This window comes from Grampus griseus, assembly GCF_964374135.1.
Source record: "Grampus griseus genome assembly, chromosome: 15".
In the NCBI taxonomy this organism is placed as follows: Eukaryota; Metazoa; Chordata; class Mammalia; order Artiodactyla; family Delphinidae; genus Grampus; species Grampus griseus.
In genome coordinates, this window is record NC_139009.1 from 85,830,859 (window position 1) to 85,851,974 (window position 21,116).

Consider the following 21,116-nt stretch of genomic DNA (forward strand, 5'->3'; position numbering starts at 1 on the left):
CCCATTGCTCCCCACTGCTCCCCATTGCTCCCCACTGCTCCCCACCACTCCTTATCACTCCCCACTGCTCCTCATCGCTCCCCATCTCTCCCCATCACTCCCCACCACTCCCCAAGGCCCCCCACCGCTACCCATCACTCCCCACCACTCCCCACCACCCTCCACTGCTCCCCACCACTCCCCATAGCTCCCCACCGCTCCCCACCGCTTCCCATGACTCCCCACCGCTCCCCATCACTCTTCATCGCTCCCCATCGCTCCCCACTGCTCCCATCGCTCCCCACCACTCCCCATCGCTCCCCACTGCTCCCCATCGCTCCCCATTGCTCCCCACCGCTTCCCACTGCTCCCCATCGCTCCCCACTGCTCCCCATTGCTCCCCACCGCTCCCCACCACTCCTTATCACTCCCCACTGCTCCTCATCGCTCCCCATCTCTCCCCATCACTCCCCACTGCTCCCCAAGGCCCCCCACCGCTACCCATCACTCCTCACCACTCCCCACCACCCTCCACTGCTCCCCACCACTCCCCATAGCTCCCCACCGCTCCCCACCGCTTCCCATGACTCCCCACCACTCCCCATCGCTCCCCACCACTCCCCACCACTCCCCACCACTCCTCACCACTCTCCATTGCTCCCCATCGCTCCCCACTGCTCCCCACTGCTCCCCATCGCTCCCTATCACTCCCCACTGCTCCCCATCGCTCCCCACTGCTCCCCATTGCTCCCCATCGCTCCCCATTGCTCCCCACCGCTCCCCACCACTCCTCATCACTCCCCACTGCTCCCCATCACTCCCCATCTCTCCCCATCACTCCCCACCGCTCCCCAAGGCCCCCCACCGCTACCCATCACTCCCCATAGCTCCCCACTGCTCCCCACCACTTCCCATCACTCCCCACCACTCCCCATCACTCTCCATCTCTCCCCATCGCTCCCTGCTGCTCCCCATCGCTCCCCACTGCTCCCCATCACTCCCCATAGCTCCCCACCACTTCCCATCACTCCCCACCGCTCCCCACCACTCCCCATAGCTCCCCACCGCTCCCTGCTGCTCCCCATCACTCCCCACTGCTCCCCATCGCTCCCCATCTCTCCCCATCGCTCCCCACCACTCCCCACCACCCTCCACCGCTCCCCACCACTTCCCATCACTCCCCACCACTCCCCATCACTCCCCATCTCTCCCCATCGCTCCCTGCTGCTCCCCATCGCTCCCCACTGCTCCCCACCGCCCCCCACTGCTCCCCATCACTCCCCATCACTCCCCATCGCTGGCATCACTGACTGAACCATCCCCCATCCCACCCCAGTCCATGGAAAAATTGTCTTCCACGAAACCAGTCCCCGGTGACAAAAAGGTTGGGGACCGCTGATTTACATCTCTCAGCTGAAAAGGTCTTGAACCAAGGAGTTGATGGCCCTAAACTGCTTGAATCCCTTCAGAGTTGGGATCCTCCCAAAGCTAATTAAGTTCAATGGGCCTTTTGTTTTATTCTATCAATGTCTTCAGGAGAGATAAGGAAATGGAACCAGTTAAGTAGCTGTTGTCCTTTGAAACAATCAGAAGCTGAGGTTTCTTGGTTCTAAATGTCAGGAGAGAGACAACTCAACATAAGGAGGTGGGTGGTAATGTCAGATGGGTGCTCAGACACTGGGCGTGGGGCTGGGTGCCATGCCAGTTACAACCCTTCCTCGCTTGTCTCTTAGCCACACCTCCCCCTGAGTGTTAGGGGACCCTACCCAATTTAGAAATGGGGAAACTGGTGGGAAACCGGTGACACGTCTGTAAAAGCCCTGAGTTAGAGTATTACTGAAAGCCTGAAGCAGAAAGCCCCCAATGGACAAATTTGTATAAAGCGTTCTGGGGGGACTCTGAACTGGACCAAACGGGAGCTGTCCATCCTGGGGGCTCTTCTTTGAGTTCAGTGGTCTGACGGCATCAGCAGGAAAATGCAATCTAACAGGACAAACGATGACAGAATGTAAACACTCACACCAGCAGCCCTTTCTGTATCACTGTGATTATCTCCTTAAAAGTAAAGAGAACTTAGAAAATGTCTTGATCATGTCGGGACAGACGCTGCAGGCTCCTTCGATCTCCATAAGCCCCCTGACACTGCCCACCTTTGGGGCGACTGAGTCCCCGTTAGCACCTCTGCAAAAGACTAAGCATGAAAAATAAAGATGAGACTCAAATGAGTCAGTTTTGCTCCACATCAGTAGCTTTTGTCAAAGGTTGGATGAGGAAAGAGGTCAAAAGTAATGGTGCAATAAGAAAAATAAATCATCTGTGGGGCTCATCTATTTATGGTACCCCATTCCTCATCCTCGGGGACAAGCAAGACCTGGCCTTACACTTAAGAAGATTAAAAGCACTTTGAAGCAAAGTGCTCCAGTGAGGGGAGCAGGTGAGCAACACTGTAATTTGCATTTTATAGCACCTCCCCTTTAGTGTGTATGGTAGTGAAGTTGTTCATCCTTGTTACCCGGGGACGGGAAATGAGTGCAGTGAAACTTGTTTCAGAGCCTGAGTGCCGCCGGGTTTGGAGCTGTTTCTGATGGACACCAACATGCAGAACAAATGCCTTTAGCACGTGTGCGCTTCCTACAAGGCGAGTTCAGAGTCATCCCCTAGAGAACTGGATCGGGGTGGCAGAGGATGGGCATGGTCAGGCCAGGGGAGGACCCATGGGGAAGGCCACCACCCGCCCCGCAGGGAGGGACTCACCAGGCACCTTGATCTTGGACCTGCAGCCTCCAGAACTAAGGTAAGTGCATCTCTGCCGTTCAAGCCCCATCGGTGGGATTCTGTCACGGTGGCCGAGCTGACGGAGCCAGAGGGCAAATGTCCAGGGGGATCGAGCACACGGTGGGCACTGGGCCTGGGTTGCCTCGCCGGCCACACACACGCAAACACGGCCAGTGCACACGGACACACACGTGCAAACCTGCACACGTGCACACACCTCCCAAGCTCAGGCCAGCAGAGAGCACGTGAGACCATTTTGGCAGGGGTCATCCCTGCCAAACCGCTTCCTTTTTCTACACATAAGGCCAGGGTGACAGTGTCTTTGGCGAGTCTTAGAGAGAGAAATAGTTTGGTCACATGTAAGGAGAAGTGGCTTCTCCTCGTCCCGGTCTTAGTGTGTTCTGGCTGCTATAACAAAAATCCCATAAACCCAGTGGCTGATAAACAACACACACTTATTTTTGACTGTCCTGGAGGCTGGGAGTCCAAGATCCAGTGTCTGGTGAGAGCCTACTTCCTGGTCCATAGACGGCCGTCTCCCCCTGTGTCCGCACTGGTGGAAGGGATGAGCCGGCTTGGCGAGGTCTCTTACAAGGGCACGGATCCCCCTCATGAAGGCTCTGCCCACCTGACCTCATCACCCGCCAGAGGCCCCATCTCCCAAGACATCACGCTGGTGATTCAGTTTCAGCATATGGATTTGGGGGACACACATTCAGACCATAGCAGAGCCGTGAGCAAGGAAGAGCCTCCACCCCCATCCCTCCTAGTGGCCCTCTCACCACACCCCAGTGCTCTGGGACCACAGAGACCCCAGCTCTGTCCCAGAAGCTCCCGTGGGCGCCTGGCGAGAGCCCCCCTTCCTGCTCCCACTCCCCCTTCTAGGCTCTTCTCCGCGCGCCGTGTGGTCCTTTCCGCATACGCAGGGCTGGCTGACACCTCCTGGCCTACAGTGTATCGGTTCACCCCACTGATCAAACGCTAAATGACTCCTGCTTCCCTCAGCACTTTCTTTCTAAAGCCTATTTTGAACGGCAGCGGTAATTCTCGATTTCTCCGGAGACCAAGCTCTCCAGGGGCTTTCACGTCTCCTTCTCCTCCCCAGAGCTGAGGCCAGTGCGTCCATCCTGCCGTGTCCTGGAGAGTGTCCACCTGCTACAGCCCACGCCTAACAGGACATCAGGCCATGCTTAAAACAAACCATGGTGCAGCCTGCGTGGCAGGAAGACATTGACCTGCATATTGGGAAACCCTCGGAGCCCTCTATTTTAGCTCCTACGGCAGGATGAAATTCCTCCACACACAACGGGACATTTGTACCAGGAATCCCGGGCAAAAATCGAGTGTCAGAGATAAAAGGGCCTCGAGAGGATCTGGTCCAGGGATTGATAAGGAGGGACACACATCAAAATCAAGAATCAAAATCATCTGAAGAGGTTTTTCAAGGCATACAAGAGAATCTGATTCTCTAATGTGAGCTGAACTGTAAAGGAATTAAAATGTGACCAGTTGAGTCTGTATTTTGCTCTCACAGTTTGAGTGGACAGGGAGGGGGTTATTTTTATCATGGTCATTTTGTGCAAAGTTAAAAAGCCCAAGTCCTTCGTGAGTGACAGCTGCCCCTTTCACTTTTACTTTGGTGTATGAATTTCTCTACAGCCTCCTCATCTTCCACTAAGTAAAGGAGGTGGAATGTGGAAAGGTGTGAGGGCTCACATAGGAAAAAAGGAAAGGCAAGGATGCTGAGGGTTTGATCTCTCCTCTCTCTGCTCTGAGAGGCCCTGTGACATTCCTCCTCCTGTCACTTCAGTCGCTCATTCATGTCATTTCTCTGCTTCCTTTGCTTGTCTCGTCTCACAGATTTTTCCCCTTTAAAACTTCTTGGGTCTCATTTCCCTCTCATCTTCCCAACCCCCTATTCAAATCCTCCTGGATATAAATGGAAATGAATTTATCATTTGTCTCTCACCTGGCACTTCCCAGTGTAGGAAGAGGATGCAAACTTCAGGGGACACACAGAGGCGGCTTTGTCCTCATCGCCCCGACACGCCTCCGTTCGGGTTCTCAAACCTCTGCAAACCTGAACGTCCTCCTTGGACGGCTTACAGAAATTCAGGTTCCCAGGCCTCCCCCAATAGAATCTGATTCTGTAAGTGCGAGTGAACTGAACTCTAGAAATCTCCTTGGGTGAGACGGGAATCAGCGCCCCACGACCTCCCAGGGCTTGGCTGGGGACTAGGTGAGTAACCACAGAAAGCACTAACAAGGTCTGGCACGGACTCAGCAGTGCCAACAGCTCAAGCTTGATCTATAGGTCCTTCCATGAGGGGTCATACATCCAAGTGGATCCTTCATGAACCAAGCACTCTCTCACACACGGAGTGGGCATGCATTAAATTCAGATGATATCTATATTAATAACTAACATTTTATTTAGTACTCACGCTATTCCAAGCATTTTACATGTATTAACTCCTTTACTACTCACAATTATTTAATAGATAGGTTCCATCGTCAGTGGCATTTTACAGATAAGGAAATTGAGACACAGAGAAATTTTATAATTTACTCAAGTTTCACCAATGTACAAATTAATAAAGGAAAGAATATACGTATCTGAAGACCGCTCTAAGCTTTACGCTTAAACTCTGCTTAGCTGTGCCCCTCTGCTTCCAACAACCTCTAATCTGAATTTATTGGGGGGAATTTTGTTATTGCTTTGTTGTTGATGATGAAGGTAAGGGAATGCCAGAGAAGTCGCACTAATAATAAATCCATTAACTCTAAATGTTCAAGACTCTATTATCAGTGTTTTTATCAGGACGTACATGCATCCTTATACTAAAACAAGTTTCCCCAATAATACATAGCTTCCCTATATACTATGATGTATACTATTATGTTCTACTGTATTCTATTTTAGTCTAGTCTGGTTCATCAATTCAATTTAATTTTTTAACACAGATCATGACCAACAAAATTGATATCATGAGCCACAATTGGGTCACAGTTAGCTGTTTGAAAACAACACTGCTTTATATGATAGGCTAACCTAATAAGGAGATTTTTCTTTCACTTTCAGATGCTGAAGTTCAGGATTATAAAGATGTTGTCACATGTATACACTTAAAAGTTTACAGAATTTTTTTTTTTTAATGAATGCTTTGTTGTTTGCCTGGAATGAAAGGGATTAACAGATTTCAGAGGTTTAGGCTCTGGGAACCCACTTTATTTTTCTCCAGTCATATAACACTATGTTTCCTTTCACTGGATGTGACCTTCTTAAACAGAACGCATTTTATAGTTAAAAAAAACAATTGAAGTCAGACATCGGATTGTGGTTCCATTTAAGTTCTGACTTGTGAAACCCAAATGCATCCCAAAATTTTGGAGATGAATGCAAGTTCTTTTTGTGAATTTCTAGTATTTTCTTTATATATCAACTATTATGCAATCAACTTCCTCAGCATATACGATCCAAAACTCATGTTCTGATAATTCAGTGCGATACATTCTGTCGGAGGCAACGGTATGAATTGCAGATTTGCATCTTCCAATGCTTCAGAGAGCGAAAAGGGAAAACATCAAGGAATGAATTGAAATGCATTTTGGAATGGTGCACTCAGGAAGGTAAAAAAAAGAGCTAAGATATTAAAAAAGGATTATAAAAAGATAGGTTTGAAGCATTCCCTATTTACATATTCTGTTTATTTTTAAATCATGTCAGAGAAAAAGAAAACGATGCATATGCAATTGAATTGAAATGGTGTTTCCTGAAAATATTCAGATCTTAGTCATAGGAGTAAATGCTTCATGAAAGCCAAAGGGACACTAACAATTGTATCAAGGCAGAATTAAAAAGTTGTAGAAGCTAACTTTTAACAAGATTTATTGATATCAGTTTTCTCTCCCTCAAAAACTGTGAGTTCTCTTGCCTGTCCCCTTTCTAAAGCAAGACTGAGTCATCCTTCAACAAGCCATGCCAAGAAATGATTCTAAATATTTCAGGTTATCCAGAACAGTATTTGTATCTGGCACTGGGATGTACTTTGTCAGAGCAGTGTTTCTAAAGACAGTCAAATCTGTGCTCACTCCCTGAGGATCACAGTGCAGCAGATCCTTCCAGAAGCCTGTTATATGGGGGTGTGGAAGGGCTGGCAAGGATGTTAATATTGCAAAGAGATCATTGGTTTTCAGGTAGCTCATCAAGACTTTAGTCCAGTGATTCTCAAGCTTGAACAGGCATCAGGAACACCTGGAGGGCTGGTTAAGACATGGACCACTGAGCCCTCCCCCACAGTTCTGAGTCAGTGAGTGAGGCCAGAGAATTTTCACATCCGACAAGTTGCCAGGGGATGTTACTGCTGCTGCCGGTCAGAACACACTTTGAGAACTGCTGCTCTAGTCCCGTGTTGTGGAATTAGCACACTTGAACTTAGTCCCAAGGTTAAAGTATGGAGCCTTCCTGATTTCCATAGAGATATCAGCTTCAGGCTGGTGAGCGAATTGACTGAAAGCCAAGAGCACCAATGAAAATGATCCACAAATGAAAACAGGAAGGTAGCCGTGAGAATGCTGCCCTGGCTCAGCTGGAATTTACAGAGGTTTAAACTCAGCCCAGGTTCTCGAGATGTTATCTTCCAAGAAAGGAAAGGAAAAGAAAGTTTTATCAGACTGAATGTCTATATAAATAAATGGAGCCGACCCCATTCTTCCTTTCACTAAATAGCTGACATCTCAGGACATCAGACAGAGGAAGGGAAAGTGAGGCCAGCCTGTGGGTTACAAGAGCAAAGCCTGTAATTAATCTGGAGGTAGAATAAGAAATTTGGAGCACAAATGCTGTGAAACACAGGGAATGTGAAAGAAAGAGAAAGAAAGAAAGAGAGAGAGAGAGAGAGAAAGAAAGAAAAAGAAAGAAAGAAAGAGAGGAAGGAAGGAAGGAAGGAAGAAAGAAAGAAAGAAAGAAAGAAAGAAAGAAAGAAAGAAAGAAAGAAAGAAAGAAAGAAAGAAAGAAAGAAAGAAAGAGAAAGAAAGAAAGAAAGAAAGAAAGAAAGAAAGAAAGAAAGAAAAAGAAAGAAAGAAAAAGAAAGGAGGGAGGAAGGGAAGGAGAAAGAAAATGAAAAGTTAAGGCAAAAAAATTGAGAGAAGCCATGCTCTTGGTAACTGTCACTCTGAAATAGTGTATCTTCTGACTTCTGGGGCCAGAGACTGGCTACAGCAGGTCTAAATGTGATTCCATTTCCCACAATCCTGCAGGGTGGCTCCAGCAGAACAAAGATGTGGTTCTTTCCCTGCAGAGCGCAGGTGAGCCATCCGACACCGAGCCACTGCGAACAGGGCCCCCGTCGATAGCTTTAAGAGGAAAGGTCTCGATTAAAATTCAAAGAAAAAAAATAAGCTGAGATGATTTAGAAAGCATTATGCATGTATTGAACAAAGGCTGCTAAAGACACTTCAGCAAACTGTGTGTTTAAAAAGTAATAAATAGCTATTGTGCTTACTTCATAAACTTGTCAGACTGTCTTCATTTTATTTTTCTGAACAAACTGAATTTCCGTACTGCTCATCCCCAGCCAGTTAATAAATACATCACCCTAAAAAGTGCTGTGGTATTAAATTTACAGCAGATAAAATATGGATGAAGTCGCTGTGCTTCAGGTGCATCAAGAGTGATTTAATCTCTCACGCTCCCCTCAGAAGGAGTAAAAGATTACTAGGCTGCTTCACCCACCAGAGAGTGACCTTTGCTCCCGAGTAACAGCCACTCAGCAACTACCGCCAAATGAAGACGGAGAATAACATATAGATTTTGCCGTAAGAAAAAACTGATCTAAATCCATGTATCAAATCTGCTGATCAGAGCTCTGCAGAAACACGTCAAAATCCTTCATGTGCAACTGCAGAAACTTTGGGTAGAAGGGACACCCTGAAACTGTGTGGGATTTTTTGGGATTCTTTTTTAAATTTACCTTATTACTATTATTATTATTTGCCTGTTGGATCATTGGAATAAAATGTCCTTAGAAGAAAATGCGCCTTGACTTCACGTCTTAGTGGTGAGTGTTTTCTTCTCTCTGTAGGAACGCTAAACTCACTGAGAATTTCAGAGGTCAGGAGAATCTTATAAACGAAGGCGTTGCTCCTCAGGGAAATTTCTCAACAAGCTGATTTAATTTATATCTTTTTTAAAAGTTCTGTCTAAATGATAGGAAAAAAAAAAAGCTACAAGAAAAACATTCGTTAGCACAGAAAATAAATTCTTATGATTAACATTTTGCCTTCCAAAAGGGCTGGGGACTAAGAGTTCTCTGCACTTCAAAGGTAGGAGAGAAATGAGTTTTAAAACAAGGGTCAAAAAGAAGCAAATTGCTGCTGAGCTATTTTTATTTCAAATATATAAAAGTAGAGTTGGTAACTGCCATGTATAAATCTTCAAAGTGCGGATTGCCAAGGGTCTTCCTCTAAAGACTGCTCTGAAAAAATAAACTTGGGCAATTAAAGCGGCCTTTTCCTTTGGCCAGGGAGGTGGGGGAAGTGGTCCCGGGTCCCAGGGGCTCCCGGCTTCCTCTCTGTTCCTAGGGAGCAATGCGTCTTTGCTCATTTAAAAAATGTCTCCAGCTCTGGTCTCTGCAAATAAAAGCTTTTGTTGCCTCCTCCAAAATGTGACTGCTCCACGGTTTGAGGTTTTTTTCTTTGTTTATTTGTTTTTCACTGGGCACTTTTGTGCTCAACGGGTAATTGGTTTGACGGAGCCAGAGGGGTTTGGGGACAAGGCTGTTTATTTCGAATTTCTTCAACGGTAAATAGTGAGGCCTTGGCGCCCCCAGACAAGTCTGCACAAAAGCTCTGATTCTTAAAGTAGATGAAGTGAGGGAAATGTTTCAAAACAGGTGAGAGAGGGGATTGAGCGCGGTAGTTTGAGGGGCGCCCATGTACACTCACCATGGAACTTGTCCTGTTCGAAATGAAAACTCTCTTTAAAGGAGGTTATTTGGACAGCCCCCTGCCCATACCCGCCCCATCTCTCAGTTGGCCAAACAGTGGTCCTTGCTACATCTTTCTAAACAAGCCCTCTTCCCGTTCTGATTGTGCGGTGGATTGACGAAGGCAAGGTGACATTTCATCAGTGACAGATATACCTGCGGTCCTGGCATCAGCGGCTCCAGGAGGAGCTGGGACTGGTCCCTTTGTTTGCACCCGTGGGGAGGGCGGTGAGGTGGGCTGGGATGGGGGGGGGGAGGAAGGAGAGACAGTGACAGGGAAGAGAGAACAAGGGGACACTAACTCTTTGTGCTTGGGGTTATTTAATTTTTTTACTATATATGTGTGTTTTGTGAACCTGGGAGGAGAGTTGGACCCAACAGGCAAGGAATTAGAGGTCGTGCGGGGACAAGGAAGGTTTTACCGGCACAGTTTCAAACCCCGTGAAATCCTCCTCATGGGCATCTCTTTCCCAAAATGACCAGACCGGGAAGGGTTAGTGTTTAGTTAACAGCTGAAAGGAAAATAATGCCTCAATTTTTAAATATCATAATATTATCCAAAGGCTAATTCCCTCTTACCATGCCACCTTGTATTTTTATTCTTTATTTCCCTCCTTCCCCCAATTTATAGATCATCCCGTCAGTCATTTTTCAATGTGGAATATGTTCCTTAAAAACTACTGGGAAATGTTTTCCAGGCCCACGAGGGCAACAAGAGCCCTGCCTGAGGAAGTGGTGAGGAAATCTCTTCAATCAAGACCCCGTTATTTCCACCTAATACCTGTTGAAAATGTCTACATATGGGCAATATCGATTTGGATTCTGAACAGGATTTGCAAAACTGGCTTTGGGGAACTAAACTTGACTAACTGGAAATGATCCCATGGTAATTCATTAGCATTTCAAAACAACTACTAAGTGGCCATTTATTTTCTAATTTTTTAAAAAGCCAACAATACCATTAATTATGCCTTTTATGAATCCTGGTAATAGCTGTTTACTTCCCATAAATTAATATTACACCATCAGGAACAGAGCACCCCTATGTATTGCAGCAGTTTTGCTTTCAACGGGCCACCAGGTAGACCCCGCAATTCTCTCATGAAAAGCGGGTTACAGAAGTCACTCAAAATCTCGCAACTCCTGGTGCTTGAGTCACCAGCACTGATTTTTGTTTCCCCGATTTCTCCTTTGATAGACAGACCCCCTCCCTGGAATGTGCCCACCTGATGTCCCTGTGTAACTGCGAAGAGATGGTCTTGGCATTCACCTTTCTAATCCAAGCACTTATTAGTACTCGGCTCCCGGCACCAAATTAAGTTGCAATAATTGTTTTTAATTTAGTTTAGTTTTTTAATTCAAATTAAAACCCAGGTCACATCCTGGTGTATTTTTTTAACAAACTTTATTTTTTAGAATAGTTTTAGATTCTTCCCGGTGTTTTCTTTTTGTTTTTTTTTTAATATTGTCTTTAAATTTGTAATTCTCATTCAATGAACATCACATTAAATATTTGGAAATTATTAATATAAACCATGGTTTTTGAGCTTCATGGATTAGCACTTATGCCCTGAAACAATGACAAAGTAGGAAATGTCATTCAGAATTGTGTTGGTGCTATGACTAAAAATAAATTTACTTGAAATGTTTAAAAAGAAAGTAAGGACATAGAGAGAAGTGTCATTAGTATTTATAAAGAAACTAGTTAATTAGTTTGTTTAAATTTTTTTCCTTAGGAAAAAAAATCTTATACATGAAATTGCTGGATTAAAAAAATACATTTTTAGAGTGCTTACTATATGTAGACACACACACACACACACACACACACACACACACACACTTACATCCAGTAACCCCTAAAATGTTGTACCAATTAATATTCCTCACATCCATTTAGGAGAGACTGTCTTTTTTCCCAGACATGGAAAATTCTGATTATTCTCATTCTTTCAAATCTGTGATAAACTGTATATTATTTTTGTTTGCAATCCATTGATATCTGCAGTTTGAAGTTTTTCACATGTATTTTTCTCTGGTGAATCCTTTATGACTTTCTCATGGGTCTACTGGGATGTTCACTATTTTTTCTTATTGATATAGAAAAGCTCCTTTATATATTAAGCATGTTAACCTTTATTATTTAGTTGTAAAAACATTCTTTAATTTTGTTTTTTTGCCTTCTAACTATTTTTTTAATGTTTTAGTTTGTTATAATGGTATAGAAACTGGGGGACAGGTTACTTAATTTGTGTTTATCATAATCTGGTAAGTGTGTTGTATCTCCCTTCACACTGTCTGCCACCAGTGCATTGCTAAGGCAGGCTTTCCCACACACTCCAAAATTACATGTTCAGCTATATTTTCTTTTAATATTTTTATTCCAATAATCTGACTATTGCTGTACCAGGGCCATACAGTTTTCAGCTTTATAGTATATTTTATTATCTGTTAAAGCAAATCTTTCCTCATATTTATTTTCCAAATTCCCTTTGCATTCTGGAGTGTTAAAACTTACTAGTGGATTATTTAGAATAATGGTAATTTCCAGACTCTGAGATTTTATTAAAATTTTAATCAATTTATTTATTTTACTTTGGAAGAAGTTAATGTTTTTATTATTACTGAGTGTTCCCATTGCAGAATACTGCAATCTTTTCATTTATGCAAGCCTTTTTTTATCACATCTCTCAGTAGTTTTAGTCTTTCATGTCAGCCACCTACTTTTCTTTCCAAGCATACTACTGGATATGAGATTATCATACCATTTTTAATACCTATTATAATTCTATGAGATAGTTATCACATTTTATTTTTATTTTCTTACCTGCCAAAGTTTCTCACTATTCCTTATTGCTTGCTCTCCCTGATTGACCCTTTTTTTATTTTACCAATCCACAATCATATCACCTATAAACAATAATTTTCTCTGTCCTTTCTCAGTATTTACATAGCATATTTTGATTTCTTGTCTAATTGCATTGGTTGACTCTTTCTGAAAAATAAAGAACGATGGTACTGGTGAGTAGCCTTTCCTTCTCCTGCGTCTAAAGAAATACTTTCACTACTTCACCACAGAACATGACCCTGTTTTATAGTTTAAGATATTCTGTGTCCATTTTGCTACAAATTGTTATAATCAAGAACAGATGTTAAACTTTGCATAATGAGTCACTGGCTCCTACACAATAGTGTTTCTTCTTCTCATGTAGATATAATGAATTATACCAGTAATGTGAAGTCACTTTTACGTTCCTGGAATAAACTTTAATTGGTCAGGGTGGATAAATTTTTTAAATACTGCTGAATTCATTCTAGTAATAGCTTATTTAGGAATTTTTAACTAATACTCAAAAGTGATATGGATCTATAGTTTTCTCTTTTTCGTTCAATTTTTGGGAAGATTTGGTTGAAAGGTTATGTCACCTTGATAAAAAGAGTTAATAAAACTTGCTTCATTTTTAGTCTACATAACAGTTTATGTAAATTGGGAAATAATTGTTCCTTTAAGTTTTAACAGGATTCCTTTGAGCCTAGAACTAGCTTTTATCATTTTTCCCAACAGTTATTGATCTACTTAACACTTCTAATTCTTATTGAATATTTTTTATAATCTGAACCCTGAAACAACAATCTACTTTGTACAACATTTAATGTAAAGTTGCTCAAGTATTCCCCTATAGTTCTTTAATCTCCTATAGCTCCTGTTATGTATTGTTTATTCCAAATGGGCAGTTATTGAGTTCATTTTTTAATTCTGTTTTTATTTTCCTAACATATTTGTTAGTAAATTCTTAAAATTTACTTATTTACACATTCACATTTTTATTTATGGAAAAGCATCAAAAACCATGAATTTTCACCTGATTATATTTTTAACTATGTTTTGTAAGAATTGATATGTAATAATGCTACCACCATTATTTTAAGGTATTATACACTCAGTTTGATTTTATTCCTCTGACAGTTTTAAGAAACTAAGAATAGTTTTTATAGTTTCATTTTTAATTACAAATTTTATTGCACTCTTATCAGAGATAATTAGCAATACTATTATCTTTTTAAAAATCGTTTTTTATTTTGACCTATTTTTGGTTTTTCTTTATTTACATTTTATATCTCTCTTATAAGCTCTTTGTGTGGAAAAGATGGAAAACTAACTGTACCAAAATACCCGACTATTACTGCATTTTCTCCTTCAATTGTTAATAATTTTTTCATATATTTCAGTGCTATGTTACTTTACAAAGGTTCATAATAGTTAACATTTCATGTTAGATCATATCTAGATTATGATACTTTGTCTCATAACATATGCATATTTTTGGTATATCTTTGGCCATCTTTAACATAAAATTATCTTTTATCACTTTGTTTTAGGTATAACTCATAAGCAACATATAGTTAACATTTTAACCTTTAATTAAGACTTTATTTGTATTAAAATGTGAGTTCTCCCATTTGTATTAAAACCATGACAGATAGGCTTGTTAATACATGCCTATTACATCATATTTTGTGTTTTTACTTTTTTAATGCTTTCTTGATATTTTGTGCTTTCTGCCTTTTTTTAATCTGATCAGTATTTTCTTTAATTCTTCCTCTTGCAATTTTGGATTTATGCATCTATCTTTAGTCACTGACACTGTAAAATTTAAAAATCCATGTCTGTTTCTAAGATCATCCTCCACAAAAATAAACTGAGCATCATTGACATCATCAGTGTACATCCACCTCCTCCAGATCCCTTCACACATTTTCTTCTCTGAGATTTTTATCTGGACTTATGATGATTCTATTATTACATCTTCCTTCTTTCAAGCTTCATAAGATTTGTATTCTTCTGTCCCTGAAATTACAATGTGCTGTGTATTGGTTTGTTTAGATGGTATTATGCTCACTACAGGTTCTTTCACACTATAGCTTCTTAAATTCATGAGTTTCAACATGTATTATATGTTTATTATCTCAGTTGACTTTGTTATATTTTTAAATATTTTTTTCAGGAATGAAACATTATTAATAAACTTCCTCTTAGTTTCTTTCCACATCTGAGAGTGTCTTTCTGTTCTTTTCACACATAAATGCAGTCTGGTTGGTACAGAATTTAGAAGTCAGATCACCTTTTTGTCCAATTCTGCAGACAAAGCCCTACTCATTTTCTGGCATCTAATATGTGTGGAACATTATGGTTAGATGGAGACTATTCATATTTTTAACCTCTTTTTATCATATTTTATGGTTTTCCCTACTTGAATGATTTCTATGGCCTTAAAATTCAATTGTTTCAGCAACATATTTCTAAGTTGTAGTGTTTGCTTGGTATTTAGTGAGCCTTTTTAAATCAAGGTTATTAAAGGATCAAGAGAATGAAATGCAGACCCTCTAAACCTCCAGTGCCTTTTTCAGTCATCATGGTTCCATTTTTATCATTTGATTCCTTTGTAGGGTTCTGTGTATTGTTTCATTTGATGGAAAAATGTCAGCTGTGAAAAAAATTTTAACATTCATTTTCCAATTAAAACTTTCAATAGTGTTTCCCTTCCAGTTCTTCTATTCATTCTGCTTCATTTCTTGGCCATACTTTTATATATAAATTGGCTCTTCATTACGTTGCCTTCATATGTATCGTATTTATTATTTTCATATGGTTGTTCTTTACCTCCATATCCTAAGGGATTTTCTCAAATTAATCTTCCATAAAACTGATCAATTTTCTACAATATCAATTTTCTTAAGTATCCCACATTCTGCTATGGCAGAAAATATTTTCTTTATCGCAATGAAATTACTTTTTATTTCAATGTTTTCTTATTCTCTCATCTTTTATTTCCTACTTTATAGGAACTATTATTTTTAATTGCTATTGTGATCCAAATTTTACCTCTGTTTCTTGGAAAAATCTTTCTTTTTCCCCAAAATATTCTTTTCAGCTATCTCTTGTATAGTCTGATTATCTTTTTCTTTAAGGTTGCAGAATTTGTTTATAAAAAGTCTGATTACTCATCTGTGATGTCTTTTTTCTAAAACCACTTCTGACACCAAATGTGTGGGGTTTTTTCAGACACCAAATACTTGTCATTTTTCCACACCAATTCTTTGGCTGTAACTGGGTGCTCATGGATTCAATTCAGTTCTGACACTAACTACTGAGACCTCATAGATTAATGCAGACCTCATAGGTGAAGGGCTCAGCCCCATAAGACTGGCCCCACTTCAGAAGCCAGTTCAAAAGTCCCAAGGGCCACCCATACTTCTAACCAACTGGCTATAAAATTTAAGGGTTTCCACTAGTCCTCCTCAGGTTCCATAATTTACTAGAACAACGCACAGAACCCAGGGAAGCATTTTATTTTACTATTGGTGGTTTATTATAAAGGATTCAACTCAGAAACAGCCAAATGGAAGAGATATATAGGTCTAGGTATAGGGTGGGTTGGGGTGGGTGCAGAACGTTCATGACCTCTCCAGGCACGCTACCCTCTCCGCATCTCAATATGCTCACCAACCCAGGAGATCCCCAAACGCCAACATTTAGAGGTTTCTGTGGAAATTGTACATTGTAAGCATGATTGATTAAATCACTGGCCACCGGTGATTGAACTCGATTCCACCTTCATTTCCCTCCCCAGAAGTCCGGAGTGGAGCTGAAAGTCCTAATGCTCTATTCATGGCTTGGTGTTTCTACCAGCCCCCATCCTGAAGCCATCTGGGGGCAGCCGCAGACTTAAGTCATCTCAATAGCATACAAAAGACGCTATTACCATTTAAAAGATTCCAAGTTCCAAGAGTTTTAGGGACTCTGTGACAGGAATCAGGGACCAAATATACATATCACATCATCCTCAGTGAAAGATGTTTGTTCTTATTCTCCTAGTTTCTAAAAATCTGTTTTGGTAGATTCTCCTTGGATTTTCCTTCTTCCTTCTTTTACGAAATTATAGGATTCTTTCCTTAAAATTTACACATAAAGGCTAAAAAGGGGGTACATCTATTACCAATTAAGACATTCAGCAACTGGCAGCTGTGGAAAGGTAACTCGGAAACGTTAACAAATAGCAAGAGCTTGCCAGCGTCAGTGCGAACTGGTCAGACTGGGGTGAAGTCACTAACAGGTTGCAATCTTCAGTTTGAAAACCCTGACTTAGAAAATGGAAGCCACAAAACTGGTAGCTGATTGTTTATGAAAAACATAAAGAAAGAAGAAATTAAAGTTAACCTCAGGACTTCTAGGTTGGACGTCAGGATGATGGATGCTTTTAACCAAAATAGGAATGGATAAATAACCGGAAGAAAAATACATTTTGATTTGCTGGTGTAGAGAAGTCTTCTTTTGTACACGCTGAGTCTGAACTCACAGAGTTGAAAACATGGGGTTTAGAGACAAGGAAAAAAGGGGAGGATGGAGAAACAGAACTTGCAGTGCTTAGTGCAATAGAAATGGAAGTTACCGGATCAGATGAGGTCAAACTGTGAACACTTTTAAGGTGAGATGAGAAGAGGACCAAGAATGAGATCCTGAGAAAGCAGAGCTGTGAAGGAGGCTAAGAAAGATGGGCAAAACGTTAAAAGGAGAAGTAGAAATGAACATGAATGCCGATAATAACATTGGATAATATTATAGAGCAATTATTATGTGCCAGACACTACGTTACATGCTTTAAAACCATTACCTCGTTGAAACCTCTCAAACTACAATGTAGGTATTATTATCCCTATTTTGAAAATGAGGAAATGGAGGTTCAGAGAAGCTAAGGGTCATCTCCACAGTAACATAGCAAATTAGCAGAGAAACTAGGATTCAAACATTTTAACCTTAGCTTGGACCTGTGACTTCTATGTGTTTGAAGGAGAAGGACTTTACCTTATTTCTACAAAAACAGAAGCCAGGGCTTGAACTGCTCAGACACTGCGTAAGCCCGGTGGAATAGAAGGTTGGAAAGCAGACCCTGAGGCAGGGATTCAAGGGCACAGTGTTTATTTGGGAGGTGCAAGAAATGTGGGTTGAGGAGTAAAGAAATGAGACAGAGAATAAATTTGTTTTATTTAACAAATTGTTAAATAAAAAACCAACCATCATTGTGGCACATGAAGCTTAATCCAGTAGGAAAATGCTGGAAAGTGAAGTACCTCATCGTTATTGTAACAGAGGTGTGAAGAAGATGGGATATTGATGTACCCATTCCAGTCTGTTGTTAGTTGAGGGCTGCTTCTGTGCAGCCTTCCTGGCCCTCTGGGCAGAGAAGCTACCGTGACGTGGAGAAAGCATACACCCAGAGAGGCAAATACTGACAGGTGGAACTTAGCAGTAGCACCCCAGAGTCACAAAGCATGCCAGAGGGATAGGCGTGGGCCCCCAAAGGGGCTGCTATGGAAAGGAACCTACCAGGTGTGTTGGCTGTAGTAACAAAAATAAGGAAAGGCCTTAAAAGGCTGTGGACACAAAATCTCACTCTATGGAGCAGCCACAGTTTCTCAAATTTGATTGTACCTGGAAAGGTATTGTTTTGAATGCTGACGGGACTTCTGCTTCTGAAAAGGTAAGATATTTTTTCCTATTTTTCCTGCTAAGTAAGACTTAAAACCTTGAATATTGTATGTAAAACAAACATAAGAAGACTCGGAAAGGTGGAGAGAAGGATATAGAAGAGCAAGGAACCTTAGGATCAGAGGGAAGTCATGATGGTGAGACCCCTGGATTTTCTATTTGCCTTGTATACCCTATACTTGGAGCTGAAGAAGCTGCCAATATGGAAACCCCAATGGGTAAAGGCAAAAAGCCACAAGAAAAGCGTAATCTCTCCAGCCAAATGACCAGGAAAAGTAAATACTAACAAGACGGAATGTTTAGACAATAACTACTCTACTCCAGCCAAACATCGTGGAAGAAACTGAGTCCCCAAACCTGCCCACATCAGCAAAGGAGACTTAGACTTCCATGCTTATCAGATCGTAATGAATACCCCATTATTCACTTTATTCAAAACCTCCTGCAAGACTGGTATCAGAGAAGACCAATAGGGAGCTGGGAGTTTAAACCCCACCAGCAAATAACAAAGCACCTCTCCCTGCAGTGTCAGTGGAGCACAGGGGAACATGAACTTCTCCCCCTACCTGGTGGTAAGAGACATCTCTCCCCTGTCCTACTGAGGTGATATTAGAGAAGGCCTAATGAAGAGTCAGGACTGGCACCATCATCTACCAGTAAAGAGGTCACCCCCACCGCAGTGTCAGCAGAGAGACTACACGGGAAGCAGAAACTACCACTCCTGCCCGACAATAACAAGAAGCTTACCCAGAGGCAAGTGGGGGACATGGAAATAACAACATTCCCTGCCCCCACTTTCCCTTACCAGAGCAGTTTTAGAGGACGCCAGCTAAAACAGACTTAAGTAAGATCCACACTCTCATAACATAACATGAAGCAAAAGCCAGGAAGATCTCAAACAAATAAAAAAAAGGTCATCAATAGATGCAAAAAATAAGATGGCAGAGATGCCAGAATTATCTGCTAATGATTTTAGAGTGATGTTTTCATGAGCAAGTATGGAAAGACTTGAAACAAATGAAAATATTTTAATGTCAGAAAGAAATAGAAGATATAAATAAGAACTAAATGGACATTTTAGAACTGAAAAAAACACAGTAGTTGAAATAAAAGCCCAGTGAATAGACAAAAAAAAGAACCTCAAGAATATGTGTTAAGTATAACAAAAGATCTAGCGTTTGAGTTATCAGAATTCTAGAATAAAAAGCGAAAGAGGGTGGGGCTGAAAAATTCTTGAAAAAATTATGGTAGAAAACTTCCTAATTTTGCCAAAACCCATAAATGTACAGATTCAAGAAGCTGGGTGAATTCCAAATAGGATAAATGCAAAGAAACCCACACTAAGATAAACCATAATTAAATTTCCAAAGACAGACTTCTTCAATAAGCCAGAGAAAAATGATTTTTATTAGTCTTTTTTTAACATCTTTATTGGAGTATAATTACTTTACAATGGTGTGTTAGTTTCTGCTTTATAACAAAGTGAATCAGCTATATGTATACATATATCCCCATATCTCCTCCCTCTTGCATCTCCCTCCCAACCCACTTTTTAGTCTTTTTAAATCTGCGGAAGAGATTTAAAAATCATTATTTTACACTGTAAAATAATGATCACCTTATTGAACAATTCCATTCCTTAAAGAGTTAATTAACTCATTAGCAAAAAATGATTTTTTAACAATAGAAGAAAAACGATTAGAATTACAGTCTTGCATTTACCTGATTTAGTCTCAAGGGAAGTCAAAAATACTGAAATAAAACTAAAATAAAATACAGCAAAATTTGTACTATGAAGCTAAATCAATTCTCACCGTCTGAAAACAAGTCAGTTCATGGAGAATATAAAAGGCAAGAGAAGAAATTCTTCACTAAAGTCCTGATTTCATCCTCACACTGTCCATGGCCCTTTCTACCTTTCTTTAAACACAGAAGGGGACTTCCCTGGTGCTGCAGTGGATAGGACTCCACACTCCCAATGCAGGGAGCCCAGGTTCGATCCCTGGTCAGGGAACTAGATCCCACATGCATGCTGCAACTAAGAGTTCTCATCCTGCAACTGAGGAGCCCGTGCGCTGCAACAAAGGAGCCAGTGAGCCACAACTAAGGAGCCCTGGAGCCACAACTAAGAAGCCCATGTGCTGCAACTAAGGAGCCTGCCTGCCACAACTAAGATCCGGTGCAACCAAATAAATAAATATTATTTTTAAAAAAACTAAAAAGACTTAAAAAACCCAAAGGGTCTAGTCAGCTTGCTAGGAGTCTGGTCTGAGTCCTATTAAATAGAATGTCATCATTTGGGATAGAGTGCTCAGCTGACTCATCCAAGAGGGGACTCATTTTTCTCATCAGCATTATCAAGTATTCAAGCCTTCACTCACTTCCCATTAAGTTCAATGGAACAAGGTCTAAGAGAGCTTGCGTATAATCTCTACGTATATTTTAAAGTCGTAAAATTAGTTGGCCTTGCATTTACATGATTCAGCAAATGAGCTCAACTGATTCTCAAGAACTGAGAAGCATCTGAGCTTTTTCTCTACTTGGAAGGTCACAAGTCTGCTCTAGTTTCATGGTTGCTAGTATAAGACATGGAACTGCCGGGTCAGCTACAAAAAACAGTGCATTCCTCATATCAACAGTAGTGTTAGCATTTGCCCTGATTCCCTAAGCCCCAGTTCCCACAAGGTGACACGAAGAGGACCAGGTAATGCCTGTATACACTGTGGGCTGTGTCACAGGAGAGGAGCTCTCAGCTTAGAGAACAGGGATATTTTATAATGGGCACTGAGACTGCCTGGTCTCTGCTCCAGAGTAAATCACCTTCATTA